General features: G+C 40.4%; 1 pseudogene across 1 annotated transcript in view; it reads right to left on the bottom strand.

The window, feature by feature from the left end:
• Positions 1 to 13,903, bottom strand: part of LOC307172571 (protein NLRC3-like) — a 117,293-nt pseudogene that overhangs the window by 68,034 nt on the left and 35,356 nt on the right. Inside the window, exons 7-8 of the transcript in view lie at positions 9,974 to 10,045; positions 9,416 to 9,596 (exon numbers count right to left, since the gene is read on the bottom strand). The product of the transcript in view is annotated as a protein NLRC3-like (transcript). The remainder of the gene's footprint in view (positions 1 to 9,415; positions 9,597 to 9,973; positions 10,046 to 13,903) is intronic.

Here is a 13,903-nt window from a genome sequence, read left to right as displayed (position 1 = left end):
ATCTGTCTCGGCACTACACTCCCCACAATCCTCCTTGGCGCATACCTGCACTCATTCTCCTAAGTAGTAATCACCGTCACCTGGATCCCATCAGCAGCTCACCTTTATATTCAGCACTCAGTCACTCACTCTTTGTCTGGTCCCGTCAATACATGTCAATACATGTCTATTCATGACACACAGACTCTCTACTTCACCTACCTGCATACTTACCGTCGATCCCGATCTTCTTCAGCCTGTCTTCAGTCCATCTTCAGAGAATCTTCATCATCTGCTTCTGCAAGAGAAAGAGAGACTTTGTTATCATTCAGTTAAGCTTCATCCAATTATCTACTTCCTGTTTACTCACCTTTCACACTGTGTCCGATCCATTCTGCTATTAAAATATCAAACTTACCTTCTTGCCTGCTTCGTTTGTACGAAACCTGACAACTAGCCTAATTTTATATCATGCTTTTAAAACATCCTTGTGTCATAAATGAATATAAATTTCGCATTGAAAGGTAGCCTGCCTGTCTATAGTTCATGTTTCAACATGTTTCTGTCGATTCCATACATTTTAGTATAGCAACAGTTCAACTGCAATGTGAAGTTTATACAACAATAACACTAATATATAATTCAGAATCCATTTCTTACCTTACATCTTTCTTGTCTTCAAATCGCGTTCTTCTTCTTCTGAGGTAAATCCAATGTAAGCTCACAGCGTGTCCCCCAAACTCGACGAAAAGCAGAGGAATGATGAAGTTTGGTGCTTTGGTTTTGAGGTAACGAGCACGTTCGTGTGAGGCGTGGACGATCTGCATGTCAATCTCTTTTGCGCGCGTGGGCGTGGTCACATTAAAACTAATGAGCAAGCATTTGATCTTGTTGGTTTTATACAAATTACTTAAACAGAGAATATTTGTTTTCAGTTTGAATCCGATCATTTAAAAGTACACACTTAAATGTTTATAAAGATATATGGCTCATAAATGTGTGACAAGTATTCGCTGAGTTTTGTTTCAGTTTATAGACGTGCTCAAAAAAAAAGATCACCGAGATGGAGAGGCAGAAAGCACACCCTGTTTATTTTCTTTATTTTACAAAAGCACAATGTTTTGTTTTGATTGTAAGTGGACACATACAAAAGAAGACATCTCACAGATTCCTTTTTCATATTTCTTTTTTCTGTATGACCATAAATGTTTACTTTTTTTTTTTTTTTGTAGCCTAGTTTATAATAATAATAATAATAATAATTAGGCTATAATACTATTACTAATAATAATATCTCTCTTTTCTTTTCTTTGTATAATGCCATGTCAGCTTCTATGGACATACACTCACCTAAAGGATTATTAGGAACACCATACTAATACTGTGTTTGACCCCCTTTCGCCTTCAGAACTGCCTTAATTCTACGTGGCATTGATTCAACAAGGTGCTGAAAGCATTCTTTAGAAATGTTGGCCCATATTGATAGGATAGCATCTTGCAGTTGATGGAGATTTGTGGGATGCACATCCAAGGCACGAAGCTCCCGTTCCACCACATCCCAAAGATGCTCTATTGGGTTAAGATCTGGTGACTGTGGGGGCCATTTTAGTACAGTGAACTCATTGTCATGTTCAAGAAACCAATTTGAAATGATTCGAGCTTTGTGACATGGTGCATTATCCTGCTAGAAGTAGCCATCAGAGGATGGGTACATGGTGGTCATAAAGGGATAGACATGGTCAGAAACAATGCTCAGGTAGGCCGTGGCATTTAAACAATGCCCAATTGGCACTAAGGGGCCTAAAGTGTGCCAAGAAAACATCCCCCACACCATTACACCACCACCACCAGCCTGCACAGTGGTAACAAGGCATGATGGATCCATGTTCTCATTCTGTTTACGCCAAATTCTGACTCTACCATCTGAATGTCTCAACAGAAATCGAGACTCATCAGACCAGGCAACATTTTTCCAGTCTTCAACTGTCCAATTTTGGTGAGCTCGTGCAAATTGTAGCCTCTTTTTCCTATTTGTAGTGGAGATGAGTGGTACCCGGTGGGGTCTTCTGCTGTTGTAGCCCATTCGCCTCAAGGTTGTGCGTGTTGTGGCTTCACAAATGCTTTGCTGCATACCTCAGTTGTAACAAGTGGTTATTTCAGTCAAAGTTGCTCTTCTATCAGCTTGAATCAGTCGGCCCATTATCCTCTGACCTCTAGCATCAACAAGGCATTTTCGCCCACAGGAATGCTGCATACTGGATGTTTTTCCCTTTTCACACCATTCTTTGTAAACCCTAGAAATGGTTGTGCGTGAAAATCCCAGTAACTGAGCAGATTGTGAAATACTCAGACCGGCCCGTCTGGCACCAACAACCATGCCACGCTCAAAATTGCTTAAATCACCTTTCTTTCCCATTCTGACATTCAGTTTGGAGTTCAGGAGATTGTCTTGACCAGGACCACACCCCTAAATGCATTGAAGCAACTGCCATGTGATTGGTTGATTAGATAATTGCATTAATGAGAAATTGAACAGGTTCCTAATAATCCTTTAGGTGAGTGTATATTCAAGGCAAGAAACAGGTTTTTTATTTAAATAAAACTAAATAAGATGCCAAACGAATTAATTTAAAGTGAAAAAGCCTACATTCCTCATTAGGCACGAATCCAAATGTTTCATTATTTGCGAATCAAGCTAAACTATTAGGCCTAATATGTAGGCTAAGCTTTTTACTTGGCATTGTTGGTGTAAAATATCATCTTTCCCATATAACAGCACAGTGAGGCGGTGGTCACGCCAAACGTCACAGATTATATTACAGACTATTCAAATTGAGTGGTGTAACATTTTATATATTTGTTGACTGTATTTTATTTTAATAATGATTTTTATTTCAAGTTAGCAATTTAAGATTTTGTGTGTGTGTGTGTGTGTGTATGTGTGTGTGTGTGTGTGTGTGTGTGTGTGTGTGTGTGTGTGTGTGTGTGTGTGTGTGTGCGCGCGCGCGTGAGGCGGCGGTGCGACCACTGGATTTTTTCCTTCCAAGAGAGTAAACTCTTACTCCGTAATTTATGGTCATACAGATAAAAGCAAGACATAATTCATACATTTACAAAAGATATTTAGATTTTGTAAAATAACGAAAACAAACAGAATGTCTCTGTTTCCTTTATAGATCTTTGGAGCGCGCCACAATGAACTGAAACTCAGCACGTTTTCTTTCGTTTTTTAATCTGTAATATTTAAGTGAAATATATTTCAGCCTTTTTTAGAAGAATCTGTCTAATATTTTTCCCAACAAAACGTCAAATAAATAGAAATAAAAAGGTTTTAGTTTAATTCAATTAACACAAAAATACGACAAAATGGTCAAGTCAAAGCTTTTATTTTTTTAAAAGTGGTCATACATTTACACTACAGATTTTTTGTGTGTCTTTTGTGGCATTACACTGCAGTTTTTAGCTTCTACATTCCAGTGTGTCCACCCTGATTCTTAACCACAACTGGAATAATTTTAAACAGCCTATTTATGTATTTTTTTTTTTATTATGTATTCAGAAGTCTCAGCCTAATAGTTCAGCCTGATCTCAAGGCAGTATTGCTGCCACATACATATTTTTTTCACTCAAATTATGTAGTAATAACAAGATGTTAAGTCATTTTAACGACATCTTTTCTTATTATAACGAGATGTTATGTCGTTAAAACTATATATTTTCTAGGCCTTTTAAGGACGTGTAGTCATGTACAAAATATGCCTTTATCCACATAAAATGTATATAGTCTATCATGTCTTTATCATGTCTTTATCATACTTCTACGTTTGAAAAGCAGAAGCAAATAGTAGCAGCCCCCAATACAGGACATTAACGCTTATAACGTGAAAACCGCTTCACGTGGCTTAAAGGGGTCATATGATGCCAATTTTGTACAAGTTAATATGATTCTTTAGGGTCTAAATGAAAAGTTTGTAATACACTTTAATTAAAAATTCTCATTAGTATTGTAAGAAAACACTCATTTTACCTGGTCAAAAACAGCTCTGTTTTCAGCACGCCATTTAAGTGCATGTGTCTTTAAATGATAATGTGCTTTGCTCACCCCGCCCCTCTGTTCTGTGGGGCGTTTTGACACAACATACGTGGAATGTTGCCTTGACAACAGTTGAGGGTATATTTTGGAGAAAGAACGGCAGCAGGAGTCTCTGAGGACACATTTGTGCAACCGTATCAATTTGAACTGGAGTCGGACCCAGAACAAGATGACGGCCCCGAAGAAGTTCGACAATTAAGGGTCGAACAGGACGTTTCTGAATGGTTGGTTAACGTAATGTCACTTTGATCTATCTTTGTATGTACTGGCAGGGTAGAGTAGTGAGATACGAATGCTATGTGTTTACTGATGTATACGTTAGTTTATTGACAGATTGATGTTACAGCTAACGGTCATGAAAAACTTTTTTTCGGTAAATGTAGTCTTGTCAGTGATGCGTAACGTTATCTATGCAGTGTTAGGTACAACTGTCAGGGCTGAAGCACTAAAATTGTACTGATCTGTTTAAAAAATAACCAGTCTGTGAGACTATGACAGTCATTAGGCAGATAAACAACACATACTCAGATAGAAGCTAATACCTTTTTCAATGTTCTCGTTTATAAAGCAGTCTGGTGAGAAATGATTCGCACAAACATGAAAGCATTGACGTTGATCGTGGGGAATATTCCCTTCGAAAACAAAACTCAGCCACTGCATCTTCAGCGGTTCGGATTTAGGAACATCAAAATGACTGCTGTGTTCGTTATTACACCCAAGAACAGAACACCACAATTGCTTAGACGCCATTCTGCTCCAGCGTATCAACAATGGCGGACTATGATGACAGCTCGCTCAGGGCGGGTCTGTGTTGAAATGCTGCTGTCAATTAACAATCGTGGGAGGGGCATCCGTCCGTGTGACGTCACACGGTCAGACGGCTCGATTTGAGATGGTAAAACATACAAGAAGATTAAAAAAAAAACACTGGATGGATTTTTATCATTATATTATGGTTGTGTACAGGCACTGCCAACACACATTTCAGAACAATCAACTTGTAAAAGTGCATGTACCATTATATGACCCCTTTAATGTACTAAGACAGTCATGTTAAAAGATCAAATTCTGTACAGAGGGAGTGTGTGTGGCAGAGCAAGACAGAGGAGAGAGAGAGAGGGACGAGCAACTGTCATCTGTCAGCTGCCCATGACTCTCACTATATATCAGGGGGAAACTGGAGGATTTTACAGCTGACAGTGAAATTCCTACCAAATCCTAAAGGGTGTTTTGATTACTTACAATATCCCAAATGTTTCCAACTATTTTAAATCGTGAGAAAATTGCGATTTTAACCAAGGAAACGGGGCGTGTGAGCAGGGGTGAGCTGGGAGTCGCCAGTCAATGGCGTCATATCCGCGTTACCCTCGGTTTCCGCTCGTACTGCGTGGAGTCCTGGACAAATGCGGAAGTTGTAGTTGTTGCGTCTATCAAGCAACAAACTTTAGCTTGTTTTGTGCAGTCGTTATGGAACACAATTATTCTTTACGATTGCAGCTGGTTCTGTCGACAAAGACAAGTCCCATAAACGTAAACGTCAACGTACGGGAGTATTTGTTTTATTTTTATCATTAAAGGTACAATATGCAAGATTTTCTGCCACTAGAGGGCGCTACATTCCAAACAACAACAACGGCATAGCTTTATGATGATGTGAAGAAGCGTGGAATGATGGGAACTGTTGTTTTCAACTCCACCGTGGATGTAAATCTATCAGACGGGAATCGAAAAATCCTGTTCATGGATGAGGTAAAGTTCTATTTTTATAAATGTTGCATTTAATGACATGCTTTTATTTCATTAAAATGAATTAACCGCAAGAAAAGTAAGGTTTAATACTAAATTGGTTATCATAGATGTTACTGTATTTGTCGAATTCATTGTTGTGATAACGCTGCGCAGTTATCCATGTTCTAAACAATTGTTGTAAAAGTACATTCGAACATACCCACATCATTTGCCAAAATACGGATTAATCTTTATGTATAACACATGCTATATATCATGTCATATCTGCGTTACCCTCGGTTTCCGCTCGTACTGCATGGAGTCCTGGACAAATGCGGAAGTTGTAGTTGTAGCGTCTATCAAGCAACAAACGTTAGCTTGTTTCGTGCAGTCGTTATGGAACACAATTATTCTGTACGATTGCAGCTGGTTCTGTTGACAAAGACAAGTCCCACAAACGTAAACGTCAACGTACGGGTATTATTGCTTTAGGTTTGTGTTTAGTTTATTGACATTGTTTATCACGTCTGGTGTTTATGGCCATGTAAATAAATATAGTGTGGCGAGCAGGACGAGGCCGAGGGTCGTGAGAGAGCGGCACGAGGCCGGTGGCGTGATTACTGATGAGTGACACCTGCGCGACGCACCGGTCTCGTATCTCTCACAGAGGAGCGGAAGCATAAAGGGGGAGCGACGACAGTGAAGAGCGAGAGAGGACAGGCCTGAACTTGTGTTGTGTTTTGTTTTGTTTTATTGTGACAGCAGTCGTCCATGAGGGGCTACTGTCTTGTACTTTCGTTTTGTATTTGTTTTATTTTTATCATTAAAGGGGAGGTGAAACACTCAGTTTCAGTCAATCTCATGTTAATCTTGAGTACCTATAGAGTAGTATTGCATCCTTCATATCTCCAAAAAGTCTTTAGTTTTATTATATTTATAAAAGAAAGATAGGCTGTACCGAGTCTTTCCGGAAAAAAACGAGCGGCTGGAGGCGTGCCGTGTGGGCGGAGCTAAAGAATCACGAGCGCGTGTGGTTTTACGATAAACAAACAGACACCTACAGTGGCCAGCTAAACAAATGTATTTACACACACCATACATCGCATGCTCCATAGATACATTAACTATACATGATCATGTTGTTTACTTGCTGTGCTTACGTGCCGATAGCTAACAACACACAGACATTTGATGCAGTTTTACTCACCGCCTGCGGTTCAAACGCACGACCGTGAACCTTTATTATTGGGACTGCTCCATCCTTAAGCATTAGACGATCTGCAAATCCAGCGTCGAACTGGGCCTTGTTTATAAAACAATCATCGTCGAAATGCAGGGAACAAACAAGAACACTTGCACAACTCCGTTGATGCTCTGTTTAAACAAACTCCATCCACTGGTCCCTTAACGCTGGGTTCGTGAATCTGTGCAGGGTTATCTTGCCATGGCAACCAAAAACACACTTCTTTTGGTGACATTGTTTATTTCTTTAAGTCCTTTGAGTGGAGCGCGGCCGAAGACTTCCCTAAAGCCGAGCACAGCGCTTTGATGGGCGTACTGCTTTCGCTCTCTCGCTCTGGTCTACGGGTGCGTGCGCGCCCTTCCGGGAGAAGTGCCCTTAGGACCCCTATAAGGAAATTCCGCCCCATCTGACGTCACACAGGCCCATACTCGAAAAAAACTTTCCGAAACTTGTGACAAACCGGAAGGAGTATTTTTGAAACAGAAATACTCCATCAAACGTACAACTTAATTTTTGAAACTTTGTCCATGTTTAGCATGGGAATTAGAGATGCACCGATTGATCGGCTGGTGATCGGAATTGGCCGATTTTCACGTGATCGGCCGTAACCGGCGACCGGCCGGTCAGTCTGACAAATGCCGATTTTATGCCGGACAAATGCACTCGGGCGCCGCATGATTAACATCGCGCAACATCAGCATCACACGTGCACACGGAGCACATGTAGAAAACCTCGTGAATTACGTCCGTTCAGACCGCAAGCGCGTATTTTTTTTTCGGCGTGCATGTTAATCAATGAGTGCTTTTACAACGGGAGCGGGAGCAGCGCGTGAGCTTCAAGTAGGAGCGTCGCGAGCAGTGAAGCGCGTGTTTCGACGCCGAGTCTATTTGCTGCACTGCTCACGCTCAATTAAAGGGAAAGCACACTTTTGATGGAAAGTAGCCTAAATAGGGTTTCACAAAAAAAGTGCCCAAAATGCACAGAATTTGTGTGTTTTAACAAGAACTGGAGTAGGCTATGTCAGAAAAGAAAACAAAGACTGACATTTTGTACCCATTTAAACTTGTTTTACTATTCAGTTTGTACAAGTGATTGCAATAGGCCTGTGTGTGTGTGCTTTGAGAAATGTCTTTATACTGCAAGGCTATATTTATTTTATTTTTTATTTATATATTATTTTATTGCCATTCCCTGTTTTCATACAGGCGTTTCGTTTGCTAAATACATATATAAAATTATTGGATATTGAATGTGAAAAGGAAATGGTTCTTCCACAATACTGCACTTTAGATGTGTGTGAACTATGCAAATTGTAAAATGTTCTATTACAGAAAATATATAAAATAAATATTTGTGTGTGCTGTAAAGTGGTTAGAAAAAATGAAATCGGAATCGGCTAAAATCGGTATCGGCAGGTCAAACTTAAGGAAAAATCGGAAATCGGAATCGGCCCAGAAAATTGTAATCGGTGCATCTCTAATGGGAATCCTACTCTTTAATAGTGTAAAAAACTCAGTATGCATGAAATAGCATTTCACCCCCCCTTTAAAATGTGTCATGAATGTTCGCTGGTTCCTGTCTCCTTCTTCCCATAACATCTGAACTTCGTTAAATATAGCATGTGTTATACATAAAGATTAATCAGTATTTTGGCAAATGATGTGGGTATGTTTGAATGTACTTTTACAACAATTGTTTAGAACATGGATAACTGCGCAGCGTTATCACAACAATGAATTCGACAAATACAGTAACATCTATGATAACCAATTTAGTATTAAACCTTATTTTTCTTGCAGTTAATTCAGTTTAATGAAATAAAAGCATGTCATTAAATGCAACATTTATAAAAATAGAACTTTATCTCATCCATGAACATGATTTTTCGATTCCCATCTGACTGATACATCCACGGTGGAGTTGAAAACAACAGTTCCCATCATTCCACGCTTCTTCACATCGTCATAAAGCTACGCCATTGTTGTTGTTTGGAATGTAGCGCCCTCTAGCGGCAGAAAATCTTGCATATTGTACCTTTAAATGTATATCACAATGTCAAAGTGTGTTTTTCAGTGTGAGTATCAGCACTGCAGAATCACCTTAATGAGGAGCAGCTCATGTGTTCAATCATTTACAGATCAAACACATGAACTCACAGCGGCAGGAGAAATAGAGCAAACACTTTAAAATATTAATTCTCTTACATCATATTAACAGACGTAAAATAATTTGATGAATTTGATCATGTTGTTTTAATAGCTTTGCTTGTAATTAATGAAATAATAGTAATTTCCCAGCATTTTATTCCATTTTGGTTATACTTTATGAATTCACAGTGCCAGTTTCATGTGAGAGTAACGTATGATCTTACCACAGTTTCTCCAGTTCACAGTGAGGATTCGCCAGTCCAGCAGAAAGCAGAAAGTAGCTTCACTCCTGAGTCTCCTAGTTTATTCCCAGACAGATTCAGTGTTCTCAGGTGTGAGGGGTTTGATCTCAGAGCTGAAGCCAGAGCAGCACAACCTTCATCTGTGACACCACACTTTATCAACCTGTAGAGAACAATGACACACTCTTCACTCTCTCAGATCAAAACAGAAATCTTTCCTTTTCTTAATTGTGTTTATAATTTGTGCAATATCTCTTTTTTTAAACAATGAATTCAATATATCAGTAAGTTTAACTGTTATTCTAAGATATTATGTCTCTATGTGAGGGAGAAAGATTATATAAAACTGATCAAATGAAAACATCAGTTTTTTCACTAAATATAAATGTATCAACATTTAAATTAAATGTAAATGAATATAATAAAGTCTACATATAAATGACCATATACATACATTATAAATGCATATATTTTTTTTAATACATTTCTCACACATATATATTAAAAAACAGTTAGTAGATAAGTCTCAGTGTTACTTACCGAGCTGATCTAGTTGCTGTAATCACAGGCATCAGCTTCTGGAGAACTTCATCTGCAGTGTTTTGTGTGACACTAATTGAAAATAAAAAAAATAAAGTTAATTATTCATACTAAAAATAATAATAATAATAATAATAATAATAATAATAATAATAATAATAATAATAATAATTCATTTCATAAGTAAGTAATACATTATACCTTCCTAAATACCCTCAACTATTACACAAACATGCTGTAGCAACAATGACTTATGTTAGGGAATTAATTAGCTCAAATTAGCATTAATGTGACTATGCATATGTTGCTTACATGAATTAAAGAATTCCCAAATAGGGAATTGGTCAAAACCTCGGCTTATATCAGAGGTTACACAATTGCTTGTAGTACTCACTGATATAGACGGGTAGAATATGTTCAATTTGGGGAAATTTTAGGTATAAGTCGAAGAATGTTCATTTATTGTACGAACTGTACGTCCAGCACACAAAACGTACAATATCTGAACGGAAATCTCACGTCTTTAACACTGATAGACAATTCCTTTTCTGTGGCCACAAGAAAATAATTATCTTAGTGCTTTAGACCATTTGAGATTTCTTCCAATAGTAAAATTTATCGTAGAGCGTTAAGAGGTAAAAATCTGCACTACTCAGGGACTCAGTATTGAAACAAACAGGCAATCTCAATTCAAATGATTTAACAAAGTTTATTCAAACGAGCTACTGGTTACATATACTAGTTTAAATCACACAGGAGTAAATATGCATAAACAAAAACAATATACGATCGCAATGAGGAATATAGCAAAAATAAACGTAAAAGAGAAGGAAAAGAGAGAGAGATGAGAAAGAAAGAATAAGAGGGGATTTTAAGAATGGCTTTGTGTGTGGGTCCAAGGATAGCGTAGTAAGAAGAGGGGTGTGTGTGTGTGTGTGTGTGTGTGTGTGTAGGAACACGCCTTTAGCAGCACGTGGTCGTGTGTTTCTGTCTAGGAACACGTGGATATGTGAGCGTGTATGTGTGTGTGTACGTGCAGATGTGTGTGAAAAAGAGTGTGTAAGTGTGAGTGAAAGAATTTAGAGGTAGATAGATACAGCTCAGTCTTTCACAACAAAACCCCAATAGACACAGTAATGTTAGACACTTTAAACAGCACTTCAGATTGTAAATTTAAAGTCTACGTTACTCTGGGTGAAGCTCGGCCTTTGTGTGTCCGTGCGTCGAGTCGGAGTAGACAAAGCGTCTTGGTCACGTGGTCACCGAAACAGATGTCACAGCGTCTAGTTGCTATGGCGACTGGAGACGAGCGAAAACTTAGCAAGATGATTTTAGCTTTAAGTTGATTTCGTTGGTTGGTTGAAGGAGACTATCAACTGAAGTAAAAGTAGTTTTAAGAAAATAAAACTTGGAAGAAAAATGAAAATAAAAGCGGACGAGGCTTCCAAGGATGGAAGAAGGCGTGTCGTCTTTCTCTCTGGCGAAGTGCAGCTGTTTGTGAGAGATGCGCGAGATTTTGAAGGAGCCAAGCTTCACGCCCTCTGGTGTATGCCGGCCAATCGTCTTTAACAACGTATTGTCCCCACCTTCTGACGTCGCGAGGTGTACACGCCCTTTATTACTAGCTAGTGGAATTATAACTCCGTTCTTATCATCACTACTGCGGATATTTAGTTAAATAACACATTTCCTGCTATTTTGTGTCACAGATTCGTAACGATTGGAATTTTTGGAACAAAACGGTACCAAGAATGACACTTTTCTGGTCGAATTACACACGTGGGGTATGATTTCTTGCGATTAAAATCACATCAAATTGATTACAAACAAATAAAGCTATATAAGCATAATATTTGGGATAAGGGATCATGCACACATCAAGAGAATACATTTTAAACATTTCACAAGATGATTTTGATTCACACGTGTAGGATCTGTGTGTGTTTCTGTGTGTGTGTGTGTGCTGACACAGTTTAGAGAGTTCAAGCTTGGCGCTGAACTTTCGTCCTCGAGGGAGGGGTGAGAGGTTATGTGTGTGCGTTTGTTAACAATGATGCACTTAACATGGTTTGGGACATTTGTTCAGATAAAGTCTTGTTGTTCTGAGGTGTAAATCAGTGTGCGAGATGTCCCAAGGGGGGTTTTCGGAGATCGCTCTACTGGTCAGCGGATGTTCGTCCGGCCATAAACAAAAGGGTTTCTGTTGATTTAGCAGTAAGTCTGTTTATTTCAGATAGGCCGTCAATGATTTAAGCCATTTGTGAGCGCCATTTGGTCTGCACGTCTTACGCGGCAGAATCTTGAGACAATGGAGGTGTTTGTAAATGAGTATTCCAGTACGTTGATTAGGTCCCAGACTAAAGGGGGGAATCTAATCACGGGATAATCTCAGTAATTTAATCAACACGCCGTCTGATCATGTGCTTTGCGTTACATTCCCCCCTTGATGAGTGAACAGGGCATGGATGGACCTGGTCGACTCATCACAGTAACAATGGTCAGATGGCAGGTCAGGGAGATGAGGTGGCTATAAAGGGGTTGTTAAGATTGGGGCTTAGTTCGATGAGGTCTTCCGCATTCTCTGGTGAGGCGTCGTCCTTCCGAGGGTTTCTCCTGAAGCCGACGGAGACTGCCTCTGTGAGCTTGGTTGTGGAAGTTCGGATTGCGTTGACTCTTCTGTACAGGATATAGGCCAAGCCCAAAGCTAGGGCATGTCCGAGGATGCTGGTAATACAGAGGGCGGTGTCAGCCGCTGTCCAGGTTTGGACCACAGGTGAAGTGTTCAGGATGGGTTGTCGAGACAAGGCCTGAAGGGCTGAGTCCAGTGGGGCTATATCGATGATTTGTGACCCCCCTTTTGCAATCCAATCTTCCAGTTCTGGATCTAGAGTGAAGTTGCGGTCCCTGAAGAAAGGTGGAATCTCCAGTTCGGCTTGGTACTCTTCACTTGGGAGGTGGTACAAGGCCAGGTCATCCAGGTGAAGGATGGCTCCTCGTGGGACTTGAATCCACATGCTTTGGTTCAGCAGATTGACACGGGTAGCAGTGTCGTGTTGGTCATAAGTCAGTGTTGCGGACCGCACGGGAGTGTTCACGAGCCATCGGTTTCCTACGATTTCAGCTTGCGTCTCGGTGACTTGGTTGCGAGGTTTCGCATCAGCCGGACAACGTGCGTCGCTAGCCAGCTGTTGGAGGCCGCAGATCCCATCGGTGTTATCCCGGAGGAAGGGTTTGCTAGGGCAGAGGTAGTGTATGTCTTTGGTGAGGGTGCACATGTGCAAGTTAGGGGCTAGGTACAGTTGTGGGTCGCTGTCGTGGTAGGCTACCACGTCTGGAGTCCGGACTTTGAACTGCGTGTCACGTTGCCAGAATCCAATGTTGACAATGTCTTTGAGTCGGTAGATTCGGCTCGACTCTATAATGGGCAAGTTGAGGAGGAAGGCCACTTCTCGCTGTGCCGGGTCCACATACAGTGGGATGGCACTTCCCAACGAGTAGGCGAGATGGGTTTGTATAGGATCAGTGGGTGTAGTGATGGCGGAAGCCAGTACGGTCTGTACCAGACTCAGGGGTATCAGATATGGTGGGATCCTGCCCATGGCTAGGTTGTCTATGGAAGAGCTCACTTCTCTGAGCATGTCATTCATTAATGCGGTGACCAACTGGGTTTGGGCAAAGTTGCTCTCGAAGACTGTGAACAGCTGTTTCATGGAGCTCATGGTCTTGTTTAGCATGACACTATGTGTGTTGAGGACGGTGATTGTGCCTCTCAATGTCTTGCCTATGGTGGTCAAAGATGCGCCTTGTGTGGTGAGTTGATCTTTCAGCTGTGGAAGTTCCGTCTGGATTTCCGCTACATGTCGTCGTACCGTGGCGATGTTCACTGCGTTGACGCTGGACATACCAATGTTGAACAGTGTGCCTACGGCA

This window comes from Squalius cephalus (genome assembly GCF_949319135.1).
Source record: "Squalius cephalus genome assembly, chromosome: 15".
In the NCBI taxonomy this organism is placed as follows: Eukaryota; Metazoa; Chordata; class Actinopteri; order Cypriniformes; family Leuciscidae; genus Squalius; species Squalius cephalus.
This window is presented reverse-complemented; position numbering and strand designations above follow the sequence as displayed.